General features: G+C 44.5%; 2 long non-coding RNA genes across 2 annotated transcripts; both read left to right on the top strand.

Annotated features, from left to right (window-relative positions):
• The first annotated feature begins 668 nt into the window (after nt 1-668).
• LOC125541368 lies at nt 669-1,809 on the top strand. Its single transcript, XR_007297501.1, has 3 exons — nt 669-832; nt 1,208-1,380; nt 1,469-1,809. It is a non-coding gene; the product is annotated as an uncharacterized LOC125541368 (long non-coding RNA).
• A 1,172-nt stretch (nt 1,810-2,981) lies between these two features.
• LOC125541367 lies at nt 2,982-3,984 on the top strand. Its single transcript, XR_007297500.1, has 4 exons — nt 2,982-3,095; nt 3,219-3,341; nt 3,428-3,537; nt 3,681-3,984. It is a non-coding gene; the product is annotated as an uncharacterized LOC125541367 (long non-coding RNA).
• The last annotated feature ends 10,485 nt before the right edge of the window (nt 3,985-14,469 follow it).

Below are 14,469 nucleotides of genomic sequence, written 5' to 3'. Positions count from 1 at the left end.
CGGCGGCTGCAGGCGACGTGGTGCCATGCCACTCCTCTCTCCTCAAGGCGCCGCCATCCCGAGACGCGCTGATCTGGTGCCGCTGGAGGTGACCGCCGTTGTCGACCTGGTAGGCTCAATAGTCACCGCTGGAGCTCCACATCCCCAAGACGAGGTGGAAGAAGCCCCAATCACGGGCAAGTGCCGCCACCCCAACGGCACCGATGGGGTCTGGGAGGTAGATGTCAGGGACAGTGGGGATGACGGACAATCCACATACGCCAGTCGAAGGCCTCGAGAAGGATGGCTCAGTCGGACTCAAGAGCAGCTGGACTAGAGGACACCATCGTCTTCACATCGCATATGTCTATTGAATTTGATGAGCGAAGGGCATGGAGACAAGAAGGTTGGATCCTGCGGTTGTTAGAATCCTCGCAGTGTGTTGAACCTCCCAATGGAGCTGTTGTGTTCGGCAATGGCCATGTGATGGACAGAGCGAGAGGCACATCATCATGGCCAGACGCAACAAGGGATGGTACCTGAGGCACAATCGCTACGGTGCTGAGAAGGAGGCGGCTGTGGCACCCGACAAATGCTGGATTCAGCTTTGATGCTCAATTAGGGCGTCCACACACATGACTCTGCCCAAGCTTCAACTATAGTTGGCTCGGATAAAAAGGATTGCAACATTGGTAGTACTGTTGATAGGATGGTTAGTTTTGGAAAGGGAATGGTAGTATGTGCAGAGATTGAAAACAAGGCTACAGTGCAAACACTCTTGCTCAACCAATTTAAGCTCAGTGTCAGCTCTTTGTGCTCTTTCCTTCTTGCTGAACCAATGTTTCCTCATGAGGTGAGCAATGTTTCCTTGGGACACGGTGAAAATTCTAGAGGACACGAGTGGTGTCCCTTCAAATGCATGTAGCTCCTAATATGTATTATTTAACCTTAGTGATGGTATTTATTTATAGCAGACCTAAAAATTCAAATACTCTGCTGTAAGTGCATAGGTAGGTCTGTTTATGGATGTGACAATTTAGCAACTGAAATGTTGAATAGGTTGTTGTGATTTTTTTACAGCTGTTAATGCATTGAACTTTTTTTTTATTGTTGTGCATTTAATTTTGGTGGTAAAGATTTTGCGATCTAGCCCCATGATGCCTTGAGAAAGCTGAGATCTGCCATCGTGCTCTTCTCAGTTGCTGACGAGACCTTCTGATGCATGCAGTCACCTTTGTTCCCGGTATTATAGTCATGAAGAAGCTTTCCTTCACATTTTAATTTGCCTAACCAGCCCCAAAAGCATCCGATCTCACCTCTGACGCATTGCCGGAACACCTTCCGCCGTCCGCACGTGCTCCACACTTCGCCGGAACTTCTTCTGCAGGTTTTCCATTTGAGGTATGTACTAAAGCTAACCTTGCAAGAGGCATGCAATATAAGCATGATTTTCAACATATTACCTGCATCTTTTGTTCTGTTGTACTAGGCTATGCGATGAAGCTGATAGAATTGCTAGAAATCAGAAGATGAACAATGGAATAGTTAGTGACCAGTGAACCTTGAGCCCATGGAATAGCCCTTTATGACAAATAGCAGAACTCTGTTCTGTCTAGATCTTTTGGTTGCCCATCGTATCGGGCATGTGCATTGCACAACAGCATGCAAGGCAGTTGGGAATCAAGTGCATCATCACGGTGACACAACTGATCTACAACAAGAGAACCCATCCAAAGTAAAAGAAAATACATAGTATCCAATCCATCATATCCTAATTAAACCCCAAACAGATGTTCTTGCCTTGATCGAGGGTGTAAGCTACAGTAGTTTTCTTCTTATGCTGATAAGGCACTTGATATATGCCATAGTATCGGTAGTATGGTTCACACACTGGTGTACAAAAGATGGAAACAACACTGTCAAACTTAACCAAAGGAATAAAGGGCATACTACAGTGTGATGTGGTGTCGCAGGGCGCATGCTGGACATTTTGCCGATGCCATGCATCAATGAGAAACCTGCGCGTGCACCCCTCGCCTTCCTCTGTTTTAGGCCTCCCCGTCTTGCCTCACTCCTCTCCGGCAGTCATTGATTTAGACGGGAAATATGCAAGGAGGATGGGGAATAACTGCTTGTACGGGTTGTGGGCATGCTCGGACCAGGAGGAGACAAAAGTTGTTGCGGCTGCCATGCGCAATGAAGGCTGGATACGATGGTCAGCGGGATAGGATGCAGCGGCTCGCAGGGGCAGCGCCTTCGGCGGCAGGTGCTGGGGCAATGAATTCTACTTGTGCGTTGGAGTCAGTTGCACGCTAACTGGACAATGCGTTAGCTTGTTCTGTACTTACTCTGTAGCTACCAATGATCAAAGTTGGAAGCTCAATGTAAGCTACACAGTTACCTTCTTTACTTGTGTTGGTTTTTTCATGCATGATTCTTTGGGGCGTAGGAATTTTACTAAAGCTAGCTCGATTTCAACAAGAATTTGAACAATTCTCTAGTCTGGTCTGAAAGATACATATTTGGGTAGCTAGGTTCAGTGATTGAAAATATTGCATGTTATTATTGGTGAATATAAGTTCATGGACAAATAAAAGTGGAAGATCATGGGAAATTTGCTATCAATTTTTAATTTGTTACTCTGATGTATTCTATTGTCGACAAAATTATATAGTCAAACGAGGCATGTAGCACAGGTATTCAGTCTAGAATGATATTTTGGTGAGGATAATCATGAATTCTCTTGGGTTCTGTCCTGATATTTGGCAGTTGTAGAAAATTGTATCCATTATTTGTTTGAAATATGATATCTCCATTGTTACTGTAGAATATCATGCGATTATTTATTTGAAATATGACATCTTCATTGTTACTGTAGAATATCATGTCCATTATTTATTTAAAATATGATATCTCCATTGTTGCTACTGGAGCTGAAAAATATATTTCACAACTACCTAAATAAATCTATTTTATCATCTATTACTGACTTTTTGATTCCCATGTCCAAAGAAATAAGTTCTACAAGTGCAACCTTATATCTGTATCAGGTGTACTGCTCTAAATTGCTTAAGCGATCAGGTGTCCTGCTATATGGACCTCCAGGCACTGGGAAGGTAGGTGTACTGAGTTTTATACTTTGTCTGAATTGAGTTTTCATCCTCATTTTTTGAAAGTTAGTTGTATCTGACAACAAAGATAATACATGCTAACTAGGATGTTTCCTTTTGAATTTTTAGACATTACTTGTGAAAGCAGTAGCAACTGAGTGCTCATTAAACTTTCTTAGCGTAAAAGGTCCAGAACTGATAAACATGTATGTTGGAGAGTCAGAGAGGAATATCAGGGACATCTTTTAGAAGGTATATCCATCTGCACAAGCCATGTTTGTAATTGCCATGAAATATGCACATATACTCGGGTTTTCAGTTTTCACTGTCCATTTCAGGCTAGATCAGCACGCCCATGAGTAATTTTCTTTGATGAGCTTGATTCCCTTGCTCCTGCACGAGGGTCCTCTGCACATTCTAGAGATGTGATGGATAAATGGTTTCTCAGGTATAATTAACGTCATCAATTAGGTGGTTACTGGTGTCTCAGTTTTCCCTCTTTTTTACACAAGCCTCTGGTTTCCCTCTTATTTTCAGTGTTTAAATGTTAAGAGTAAGCTAATTCAGTTTCCCTTTTTCTCTCGTTACTAGCACAAATGCCCGACGGAGATGCATATGTTTGGCATTCTATCAGTAAACATACATGTGCGCTGGCTTGCAGTACTACATTTTGTGATTGTGTAGTATCCACACCACTACTAATGCTTAAGTCCGTTGCCTTGCCGTGTAATTGTGTCATATGCACACCAATACTAATGCTCTATGATCTCGCCTGAGAGCACGTGTTGTGCTTTGTATCATCTAAAAAATGTAAACTCTGTAATTAGAAACAGACTTTAGCACTGTGATCCAGTATGTATTGAGTAGTGGATTAATGTATGTATTTGGTGTGCTTTCAACTGCTTATTTATTGCTTGCACTAGAAATACCAATAAGTTACTATTGAAAACAAAATATACTATCAGGAAAATGTAAAAACGCACGCGCACTGGTCTCAACTAGCTCAAATGCTTTGCTGCCACCGCCCTCCCCTAAGAGCATTCAACCCTAGGCGGAGATGCTTCTGCACCCCGAACACTCAAGCCTATGATAGAGCTGGTTCTGCATCGCATCATTTTATCCCATTGCAATGCACGGGCTTAAATCGTCTTTATTTATCGGTTCAGTTTAGTAGTGCATCTTCTCATGATCGCATCTATCGTTTATTTCACGAAAGAAACATCTATGCATTTTTTTGGGTTTGTCGTGAAGTTCATAGGAATCGATCATGAACTTGATGTCATATCCAAGAAAGGTGAGGTTGCTTCGCATGCGAGCCGTACTTTGGCGAGCGGTAGTCACGCCGGTTGATTAGCCGCCTTTTATTTGTATCACTACCATTGGCTTCATCTGCGTGCATAGATGTATAATGTGGATGTAAAAACTAAGTTTTGTATTAGTATCATTCTTAATTCTCAAGAGAAAATCGGAGAATACGTTGTCAATGTGAACAAATTTTACTGCACTGCTGAGTCATTTCCTGATAAATCTCAGTTCCTTCGGAATGGGCAGATGATCTTTTTTGTAGTAATGTGTATTGAAGATTTATACGTGGAAATGTGTATATCATTAGGTGATCTGTTAACAATTTAGATTTCCATTGCAAACAATTATGTTTCATCTTTTTTTCATTTACTATACTCCAAATTTGAAGGTTGATATTATACAAATTTTACCAAATTAACAAATATTGGTTGTGAAAAAAAATCAGTATGTAACAATCACGAACATTAGGAAGCAATTCGTGGAAGGCAGCCCTCACGGTCCAGCTCGACAAGATTAGGTTTTAAAGTTATAATAAATGTTATCTTGTGCCGGTGTGGTTCAATGATAGTGTGGTGGGTGAGTTCATCGCCCTCAGATTGACCATGTTCAGACACGTTGCGACTAGGTGAGCGGCTTATGTCAACAACGGCGGGAAGAAGGATAACTATGAGACAGATTGGTTACCGTGTTCAAGTGGATGAAGCAGATTGTGTGTGTGGTGATGGGTTGTGATGTTATTATTTTTCACCTTATAGCGAATGAGGGTAACCTTAGTTTCGACATTTGTCTTGGATATAAGAAGTGGCGCATAGTGGCACTCGGAGTAGGAGCAGGTTTTACAAAAAAAGATCGCCCGGTGCAACGCACGGGCATTTGTACTAGTAGCCCTAAAGTATCCAAGCATGAGGGTTTAAATTGGAGCAAGTTGGACCGAACCCACCAAAAAAACTATCCCACCCAAGAGGTGCTAACTGGAGATAGTTTTCATTGGGACCACTGAAAAATCACTTTTCTCTCTCCATGAAGTGCATTTATTGTCAATCTAACCCTGTCACCCAAACACCTCTTTGGCTACAGTTAGTTCAGGGTTAGTCATGAGTTAGTCTAACCTCTAGCTAACTTAGAGTATCAAACAGGAGAAGTATAGGACATGCAAGTTGCTCAAAGCATACGGGCAAATTCGTATGTGAAAGGATTTTTTCTTTCTGAAAACGGAACGTGAAAGGATTTTTTTTAGAATTCTCTTGGCATGTCGCTAACATGTGATTGTTAACCGACCTCAATAGACGGCAGAAACGCCAGCCCGCCGCACTTTGATAGAGACAAGGAGGGAGAAGCGATACAGGCTGCTGGATTACTAGAGATAGGTGTCGCACGGAAGCCAAGAAATATGGTGATAGCGTGGGTTAGCCATGTACTAGTATGATGTAACTACACTGGGCTGTCGTGTTTCGTACTCTTCCAGTCCACTGTGGAGATGATTGGTTAATTTTATATCGCTGAATAATATTAAATATTATGAGTACAGACACTCCACCACGAGGTTCCTTGCTCCTTCTCGATCGTCCGGAATCTATGTTCTTCCACTCTATTTTTTTACGTGAGCTTTGTTCATCCTTTTGCCAACACGCGAGACATCTAGCATCAAGGTGCACGTGTTATGCAAGGATCGTTCCATCTATATGAAGAACACGTGGGACTGGAACTACGAGACGGACATGTACCCAGGAGTGGGCGTATGAACCTGAGTAATGTAGCGCAGTAAGTGAAGTACAAAGGCACAAATGGTATGAACATGCGTGGCATATTGGGTGTGTTTGGTTGCGTTCTCGTCTCAGCATAGTTGTTCCCTCTTCATGCATGCTCAACTCAACACCCCTCTTCATGCATGCTCTCTTCATGCATGCTTCTAGTGTATTTGTGCTAAACTAGTGTGGACTCATGCACCCTCCATACACTCTACCAAACACCCAAAAGTAGGTCGAGAAGGGAACTCTTGGGCGGCATTTGTCTCTTACTACGTACTACCACTAAATGTTGTATGTGCAATGCACGGTGATGTTATGGAGTACGTGCCTAAGTACTCTACTACTACTATATTAGTTGGAGGCACATATTAACTTTTATATTTGTTTACGTGTATGCCCCGAGACCTTCCAACTAGACGTGTCTTTCTCTCCAGGTCGCACTTTGTATCGTTCATACCACTAAGTACTACTACATGTGGTCTCCGACCCAGAAGTGGAAGAAGTGGAGATGCTCTACCACGCTATTTTTTTATGCTGGGCTCTACCACGCTGTTCATGTCCCACTCCTTTCGCTGACGTGTGGGACATCCAGCACATGTCGTGTTTGGCACCCTTCATCATAAGAGTTGAAACGCTAGCATTCATCAGAAATAAAAAAATAATATAAATCGGCAGTGATACTATCTTTTGCGAACCAATCAACAGTGATACTATACCATGCGGTTTCCTTGCTCCTTGATATCGGAAAGAATACTTCCGTTCGCCAACATGTGGGACATCGACCATCCTGGTCCACTCATGCACACAGAACTCCAAGGGAGAGTCACCCAGGTCATCACGCCGCAGAAACAATGACTAATGAGCCATCAAATCATAGGCCCACTTCCCACTTCGAAGTTGCTCGGACGAAGGAACCATCATGACTTTGTTAAATTCCGCTTCTTGAAGAAAACTACTATACCAGGAGTACTCCTAGCTACAGTAGTTACTCCAACAGAGGCCTCCTTTCGTTCATAGGATAGGAATATGAAAAACATAGGAAGTGATATGACATGCATCTCAATTCCTATAGAGAAAGAGATGCCATTTGATGCTTAGGATAGGAATTTTTCCATTTAGTCTAGGATAATGTACTGGTAATTTGCTCTAAAAACTACAGTAGTAACTAGTAGTATTGGTACATGCTCGTACTCAGACACAGACACACACACTGACTACTAGTACTACTACTTCTCACATGCTGGCCAGACGCCGTCGTTCTCCTTCCCGGCTTTGTCGGCGACACCCCACCGTGCTTGGATCTACGCTGACCTCTCTGTAGCAGCGCGTGCGTCCTTTTCTTTCTTGCGGCGGCGGGCCTCTGCTTTCTTGAGTGCTTTCTGACTTTTCCGCTCCCTTTGTGCGGCTTTCGCCGCCTCTTGCTCTACCGCCCATTCGGCCTTCGCATCTTGAAATTCCTCCCACATAGTTGTGAGGTCGCTAGCGGCGATGAACTCGGCACGGCGGGATGCCATTGCTTCCCTACCATTTTGTGTGCGGTCGTGGGCGGCGAGGAACTGGGCGCGGCGGGATGCCATCGTTGCCTTACCGGTTAGTGTGCGGCGCGGTGGCATGAACGACGCTTGGTGAGAGCTCTGGGGTGGAGTGGCCGGACAACCGTATAGTGCATTGGTTTGTCAAGAGCTCAAGGATAGAAGACGAAGCAAATTTGGATTCCCCTTCAATCCTGGTCATTTATTACCGAGTAAAATGCATTGGCAGTCATCGAACTTGTCTTGATAGCTCACTTTGATCATTGTATACGCTTCGTCATTTTGTTCTGGATTTCTATCGATCAACCGCGTGAAAATGTTACGCTTCGCAAGTTCTAAAGGAAAAGGCGGCACACTTACGACTCGTACGCGTCGCAACCCCGACAGTCCGGCCCGCACGCAGCTCACCAGAGGGGACACAGGTTGTCTTGCAATTTCCATGACATGTGGGACTGTAATTGAATAAACTATCGATAGCCAAAATCTAATCGCTCAGCGGGCGTCGGCTGAGAAGAGAGAAACGGGGGAGGAAGAAGAGATCGCCTGCCCGCCGCGCACGGACTCCAAGAAATATATGGTGATAATGTGAGGTGGGCCATGCTAGAGTCCGGACCGCTTCCGGAGCTCGCTCTCACCGCCCTGGCCCCTCAAGACGCCAGCTGCCCGCCGCATGCATGCATAGCAAGTAGTACTCCTTATGTGGAGGAGAGAGAGGCATTGACAAAGTCAAGGAGTGGGCTCTGCAAGAGCCCGTCTCTACACGTGCTCCTAGGTATAAAAAAGAATTCTAAAAAAAGGCATAAAAACAATTGTGTCTTAAAAAAGAAAGGTAAAAAACATTTGAGAGGAAATAGATTGAGAAAGTGAGAAAAAGTTGTAACCTGGGCATTACATGAGGAAGGAGGGAGTGGTGCACATGCCAAGTTCACTGGGCTGCCGTGTTTCACACTCCTCCGTCGTAACAGTGGAGACAATAGCTTTCATAAAAAATAAACAATGAATAATCGTTGCTCGTCCTCTATATCGGAAAGAATATTTTCATTCGCCGACATGTGGGACGTCGACCATCTTGGTCCACCTGCCATGCACAAAATTATCCTGGTCTACCCCGGTCGTATCGCAGGCCCAACCTTTCCCACTGTAAGTTGTTTGGACAAAGGAACCATCATGACTTCGTTGAATTCCGCTTCTTCAAGAAAACTTACTGTACCCACAATACTGCTACCACACGCGAAGACTGGATGGCATTGTACCACATCATATCACAGAAACCCACTAGGCCAAACTAGCCTGCCTAGGTCATCTATTTTGGAACGGAGGGAGTACGTCTCTGCACTGCTATGATTTTGTGTTGAACGTTCTCTGTACTTTTGCTACGATTTTCCTACCCTATGAACCAAATGAGGCCTGAATGTATGTCGACTATTGTCTGATCGATCGCTAAGCCTACAATTTTAGGAGCTAGGGCTATTGGTCGATCGATGAGGGATAAGTATAAGCGTACCACGAGCTCATCAGCCCCAGCATTTCTCTTCAGTGAGTGTTTTGCAAGTACTATAGCTCGCACAGTAGCTAGCCTACTAACACCAAGAATCATCAAACAAGCCCTGCTGATATGATAAACAGTTCAAACTTACATCTAAGCATGCCATATATTACATCAAAAGCTGGTGAGGATACATCTGTTTCCATAACTCGGAGAGGGTTCGCATGATTCATCGCATGTTTCACTATCAAACAAAAGTAGCAAGATCCGCCCACACAAGACAGTGCACTAGCCCTAAGATGGTTTGATAACACGCATCGTTCTGGTAATTAAACACAGGGCAATGCAAACTACCCTGAAGGATTAGCGCGACCAACTATTTCTTGTCATCGATCTCTCAGGCAATGACCACAGCACGGACAGTGGCATGGGAATCGATTTCTGGGTCGATGTCCATAGGATTGACCGCGACATCGGAATCGATCTCTGGGGCGATGCCCACAGGATGGACAGTGGCATCGGAATCGATCTCCGGGGCGATGCCAATAGGACGGACCACGACATCGGAATCATCAAGGGCGTCCACCGGCACCTGCACAACCCTAACATATTAGCAAGCACATTGCAAATAATCACAAACCACAACTATGGTAATAAGCCATTATTTTTTACCTTATGCAGCTCACCGGGGGATCTCATCCCTCCGGGGGCCATCTCCTCGTCCTCGATGGGGGCCATCACCTTGCCAGGGGAATACTGCTTCTCAACGGCGACTATCTCCTCAAACTCGGTCTTGAGCCTCACATAGGTGGCAATCAGAGTTCCTAGGGTAGGCACGGTGGGGCCCTTGCTGTTCTTCCAACTTTCTTTGAGGAGTTCGTCTGCCAACGTCCTCAACTCTTTGGCCAGTGCTTGTTTCTTGGAGTTCTTCGTCTCCATGGGTTGGCCTGCCAACATGGTCAACTCGTTGGTCGGTGCTCGCTTCCTGGAGATCGCTGTCTCTAGTGGGTTGTCCGCCAGCAACTCTTTGCCTAGTGCTCCAGGATCCATCAATGAACTGACAAAAAAAGCAATTGAAAGGAAACCACAATCGCAATGAAAACGGGAAAAGAATAGGATGTGAGAATCGGTCGGTGCTTCGTAAAAAGAAGATTCTTGGAATGAAAATATAGTAGCATAACTGATTCGCCCACCTTTCCTTCGTCGGTACAGAAGAAAAATGGCAGAAGTGAGTAGCCTGGAGTGAGGTTTTCTTCAAGAAAGGGAAGAAAGGGCTTGAACGAGCGTTCCAGTGAAATGATGGTTGCTTCGTCCAGTCCAACTTGGAGGCCACCTTACCACTGTTGGTAAAGGTGTGGGTTTTGTGATATGACGGGTCATGATGGCCACACCAGGGTGACAGGTGAGTCTTGACTGTAGCACCTCGCTGTGATTTGGTGGATGGCACGCGGGGCCGGATGCTTTGAAATGTCCCGCATGTGCACCGCGACCAAGGCAGAGAGGAAAATGAGAGAACTACGTAATTAATGCATGAGTTTAATTAGGGTAGTTTTGTAAAGTACGAGATACATTCCTCCAATCGCAAAATGCCTTGGTTCATGAGATTTGAGCCCTATAAACCGGAAGGGAGGGAGTACTGCACACGGTGTAGTCTAGTCACTTGTTGAAATCTCTAGAAAGGCAAATACTCCTTTCCGGTTTACAAGGATATACTACTCCCTCCGTCTAGGTGTGTAAGTCATCTTACGAAAACCAAATAGTCCCAAAACATTTAGGCGCGGTGCATTAACTTCTATCTTGTTTCTTGTTTCTTAACATATCAACTAATAAGAGATGAGAGGTGTGCATGCTTTTAATTACTTGCAATGGCTAGTTCATTGCATGCAATGCTATTAATTAGCAAATAAACATTGGTGACCCCAGGAGGAAACGGTGCTAAGCGCGTGGACCTATGCAGAATGAGTATCAACCAATGGATAATGTAGTTTAATTGTTAAAAATAGCAATTTTGTCTCATGCAAGAGCCTGGCTAGTACTCCAAGGAACCGCACCATGCGAGCGTTCGCAACTGCCATGTTCGGGTTGCGCTTGGCTCTTCGCCTCTTCGAGAAGACGAACAATGATGTTACTCCTACTTCTACAGTATCGAATCCACTGCTGCATGTTCGTCCACCTCGTGCGGGAGGGATAGCGTGTAGCAAAAGCTTCTACTTACTGCTCCTACCTTTGCGTCTATGACAGGTAGGCCCAACAGGTGGTTGGCCCTCCTGTCATGCAGCCAAAGGCAGGTGCAGTTAAGGCACCGGAGCTCACTCCGCGAGGGAGAGGGCGTTGTAGTACTCAAATTTCTCGGTCTTGTACGAGTTGACGCGACACATCAAAGCACTGCACTCGATATAAGTCTTTTTACACATTTCAAATGGGCTACTTCGTATGTAGGAGTAGACATATTCTGCTTCGTATGTAGTCACTTGTTGCAATCTCTAAAAAGACTTATATTTGGAAACGGGGGGAGTACAACGCATGCATGCATGCATGCTGTGACTTTTCTTCTGATACTTGCATGTGTTGATTTGATGCACCTTGCCAAATTTTGACTATAAATTTAACTAACCAAATTTTCATGCATGTCACAAAAAATTACCAGGCTGTTTGGATTGTGACTATGTTTGTCTTATGTTGCCACATTATTTTTCCCACACTTGCCACACTTGCCTAACCTGAGTTGCTCAAATTGTTAGACGCACTTTGGCTTGCCTAAGGGAATCTTGCCACAATTTTTGTGTCTATGACATGTGGGGTTCACTGCTAATGAAAAAAATTCTTTTCTTAGGTGTGGCTAATAAAAAAGACTTATATTTAGGAATGGAGGGAGTAGAAAATATAAATAATAATGCATGTTGGGGCAACCCACGTTTCCGCTAATTTTAGCCATGGGCTTGTTCACAATTTTTACGAGGGGTGGTTGTTCATTAATGGAGGGACTTGTAGTACCAGACTTGAACGATACAAAGTGCGACCTGGCACACCGTAACACCACTTGGAACAAGCGGGTAGCTATCTCAAAAAACAATCAACAACTAAAAAAACCGCGACCTGGCATGTAGTAGTACACAGTTTTAAACGATTGTTTTGATGGAGAGAAAAAGGAAAACTACCCCACTACGTATATATAGGCCGGAGCCTCCGCGCTTGCTTGCTAGGGTTGCTCTATTCACACACTCTCATACTCTCCAGATCTAAACAAGATAGGGGTAGTAACACTGTCTTTCTCCCTTCAAAAAACACTGGCTTTCTATCCTCACCGCGGGTTACAGATCCGGACGTTTCCCCCTCCGCCGGTGAAGGGGAGGAGGGGCAGCGTTTAGGCCATCGTCGACAGCGAGGGAGAAGACCCACTGCCGGCCGCACCGTTATCTCTGGCCGAACGCCAGCACGGGAGGTCCTCCGATCCCTTTGCCGTTGCCTGTGCGCGGATCCGGCCTCCCGCCGCCCACCTATCCACATCCCGACGACCTTCGGGTATATCTTCGTTCGAAACCTCCTTAGCTCTACTTCCCCAGCTCACTACGTCGCTGCATGTGCATCAGTTTCTACCTCTCAGCCCCTCTCGATCGGATGGTCCAATGTCACATATTTTTTTCTTCTATTGTTGGAGGTAAAGCTACTTCATGGAGTTGAATCTTGTACTCCCTCCGTCCAAAAATACTTGTCATTGAAATGGATGTATCTAGATGTATTTTAGTTCTAGACACATCCATTTTGATGACAAGTAATTCCGAACGGAGGGAGTACTTGGTTCAAACAAGAAATAAAGTGGGGGTGGGGGAATTTAGTATGTACATCGGACTTGGTACAAACAGGAAGGAAATGGGGTGAAAGTAGTACAGACTGGTCATCCAACCGGTCTCTTGGTCGAAAAGGGAAATATAGGGGTAACGCTGTACACATTGGTATGACCAGGACTAGATTTGCTATCCACACATAGGAGTAGGTGGCTAGAGTGAACAAAAATGGGACCAACTCAGATATGTATCTTGGATGTTTGTTTCTCGGGGCAACAAACTATGAATCACCACTTTATGCCCATGTTTACGTACATGGTGCTGGACTGCTGGTGCACCCACTATCCCATGCCCTTATACCAAATATTTAGGCTCCGTTCGGAATAAAGGGGCAGAAAACGTAGGTCTTGATGAAAATAGAGGAATAGGAAAGGAATGTAGGTATAAAACTATCGAACAGCGAACCGGAGGAAACTCTCAAGAGAATGTGTTCGGATGGACTACGAAATGTACAGATTTGTTTTTTTAGAGTAGCATGCTTGGCAGTATGAGATGCTATTTGTTTATTTAGCTGCACAATGACTACTCTTGTCCTCACCTCACGTACCACACATAGGTTGATTTTCTTATTCCGGCAACACAGCACAGCAACCTGTCTAACGCATGGCAGTGAGCGCCTGCCTCGGGCTTCCGCCCAAAAAATGAGCAGTGCGTGGATGTTTCTAATCATATGGAATCAGTACTACCAGACCAGCTTTCCTATAAAACACTATTCACCTTTCCCGTGTTCCAAATGGTTGGAAGGGAAAGAATACCGTAGGAATTGTGTTCCTACGAAAATCCTGCACCAAACCTGTGAACTGAACGCAGCCTTAGCTGTTCTTAATCTAATGTCCCTAGTAAAAATGAAGCCATGCCACTATTATAAGCCATGACAAGTTTAGCCAAATGTTTTTTCCTGTAATTTTTTGAGACTCTGACTGTTTCCTCTGTGCCTTTTTGTGCAAACAGGGATATCCAATTCACCTGGTTGCTGTTGTGACCTTTTGGTGCACTGCATAAAACTCTTCTTAAAAGAAGTGACTTTTGTGATGTTTAACTGGAATGTCAGAATGGAACAGTTGATTCATTTTGGTGGAACTGCACAAAGGGAGATCTGCGTTCCAATACTCATCATCCATATTTGCGCCATAACCTTCCTTTAGGTAAGAATGATATTTAATGCATGTGTTCATCTCTATTTTCCGACTTGTACTCCATGAGAAAATAATGCTGTCTCACATGTACTCCATGTGTTCAGTCGAGGCCATTCAAGGGCTCCAGCAACGACTACCTTACATGTGAGACGATCCTCCAAGGAGCCCTTCCACTTCTGTTGTCTCACTTAATTAATTAGGAGTACTTAAGTACCACTAATTTATTACTGCCTAATTTTCCTGTTGGAGTTAAACAAATCTTTAGTAGGACCCTATATTGAATCATGTACGTGTTTATGTTTGTCTATGGAGGTGAATCATGTGGTGG

Source organism: Triticum urartu, chromosome 2 (genome assembly GCF_003073215.2).
Source record: "Triticum urartu cultivar G1812 chromosome 2, Tu2.1, whole genome shotgun sequence".
Lineage (NCBI taxonomy): Eukaryota > Viridiplantae > Streptophyta > Magnoliopsida > Poales > Poaceae > Triticum > Triticum urartu.
This window is presented reverse-complemented; position numbering and strand designations above follow the sequence as displayed.